Source organism: Clupea harengus, chromosome 15, assembly GCF_900700415.2.
Source record: "Clupea harengus chromosome 15, Ch_v2.0.2, whole genome shotgun sequence".
Taxonomy (NCBI): Eukaryota; Metazoa; Chordata; class Actinopteri; order Clupeiformes; family Clupeidae; genus Clupea; species Clupea harengus.
In genome coordinates, this window is record NC_045166.1 from 7,658,571 (window position 1) to 7,661,070 (window position 2,500).

The following is a 2,500-nucleotide window of genomic DNA, read 5'->3' on the forward strand; positions in this document are numbered from 1 at the left end:
ATATTATTAGAGGTATCAAATTACAGCCTGACAGAGGCTGATGGATGGTGAACACACAGCTTAAAGTAGTTCTACTGAGGATGGCCTTAACAGAGAGAATACCCAGATTTGATATGGATATCGAATTGATTTGGATTATTTATTGTTCTTTTTGAGAGAGAGAGAGAGAGAGAGAGAGAGAGAGAGAGAGAGAGAGATCGACGGCTGTTCATCTCATTACACCTTATTTGCTTTGAATGTCTGTCATTCCTGAGACACACACTGGTCTTTGACCCCTACCGGTACCATGAACCAAAAAGGCAAAAGAAGGCCCTGCAAAAGATGATTGCTTTATGGTTCTGCATCAGTGAAATAAAGGTCCTGATATTAGCCAAGCAAACTTATAGTGTTTTCCGTTCCGGTCGGGTCACAGGTCTTAATCAATCAGAGACCAGAATTACTTCTTTACTTCCTGTTTAACCACCAATACTCTGGTTACCACCCATCCTCTACCGACAAGGCCCTCTGCCTACACAATGACTAGACAGTGCATTCAAAAGGCCTCAATGAAGAACCATTGCGGGACTGTTTTCTTTAATTGCTTTCATGGTGAACAAAAGCCACAAGCTATAATTTTGTAGGCTGCAATTTTGCAAGCTGGTGGTGCTATTATACAGATGACATGAGGACCAGAAGAGGTGACTGTAAATTATAACAGACAAGTGTACCTCTCTATTGTACAAGTCCTCAGATCAAGTCTGAAAGTCCTCCAATTGAGCACAACATTCATTTCCTATTCGGCAGCCCACTAGCCTACGCACTCTCAAAGTTATGAATGCAGAGGGTGAACATGTAGCAGCCTATAATTATGACACACATTTCAAAAGTGCTTTTATAAATGTGGAGGCACTGCAATTTAAAATGCGGACTGTGCTTGTCTTTGTGCTTGTCATCTTGTGCCGAGAAAAGTCTGCTGATGCGATACATTTTCTGGTCTCTGTTGTGGAACTGAATTAATGTTTGCGCACCATATGTTTCTTCCATACTCCCATGTTTGTTCTCAAAGTTAGGAAAAGTTAAACACAGGGGTTCTACTTGTCAGTTTGTTCTGGTTCCATGGCAAGGTTCTTCAATAGGAATACTGAGGCGTACATGTAGCCAGTGTATTAAACATCTACATGTGGAAACTGAACAAACAATTTTCACTGTATTGTTTCAGTAATGTATGTGCACTCACTGTGTTGTGAGTGCCTGCAGAAGTGGCTATACCATGCTGCAATAAAAGTTTCCCCACTCTCAGATTGAAGGGAATGTCTTTTTAGAAGAATATTACAGTGGGAAGAGAGGGGAAAAGAAAGACAGAGAGAGAGAGAGAGAGACAGAAACAGAGAGAGAATGAGAGAGAGAGAGAGAGTGAGAGAGAGAGTAAGTGAGAGAGAGAGAGAATGAGAGAGAGAGAGAGAGGATGAGAGAGAAAGAGAGAGAGAGAGGCGTACATGAGGAGGATCATGATTCTGTGCCACCCCCACAGACATGCATGCCAACTCCACATCAGCTGACCGGCCTGCCTGCCCACTCTCTGCCTGCTCTCTGCCCACTGCAGGGGAGGGCAGGAGAGGAGAGGCTGGACTCTGAGCCGAGGGCCTGCGGCTGAGGGGGCACAGGTTGGCAGAGGCTGTGACGCTCGTGCCAACAGTGTCACTATCAGCTGAGCCATAGATCCACTGTAATGGCTGTGCGTGTGGCAAAAGAAGAAAACTATACTCATCTGGCAGACTGACAGGTCTGTAGGAGTAAGTGTGTTAGGAACACAAACCCATACATTCTAGATGGTTCTAACATTTGTAAAGAGCGTTTTTAGGGTTAGAGCATGCCCAATTTGGTACAGCCTGCAGAACTAATTCATTTTTTGCCATTGAATGATACATTGAGTGGACACACACACACACACATACATACACATACACACACACACACACACACACACACACACACACACACACACACACACACACACACACACACACACACACACACACACACACACACACACACACACACACAGTCTAAGGACACTCTGTTCTAAAAAGCCTCTGTGCTACTTCACGTCCGTATCTACATGTGTCTATGTGTCTATGCCTGTGCATGTGTAGTGGTGTCTTTGTCTGTGCTTGTGTGTGTGTGCTTGTGTGTGTGTGTGTGTGTGTGTGTGTGTGTGTGTGCCCATGCTAGTCACTCCTTCCATATGGATTGTGCTATTTTTACATTGCAGCGCCACTCCTATAGGAAGCGTATGAGGGAGTTGAGTGAGTTGTTTGAATGAGGCCACCAGACCCTCAACCTACAGAACATGTGCACTGGATTAGTCCGCTTCCTCTCCCTCTCCTCTCTCTCTTCTCCCCCTGTTCCTCTCCTCTCTCTCTTCTCCCCCTCTCCCTCTCCTTTCTCTTTTCTCCCTCTCTCTCTTCTCCCTCTCTCTCCTCTCTCTCTTCTCCCCTCTCCTCTCTCTCTTCTCCCCCTC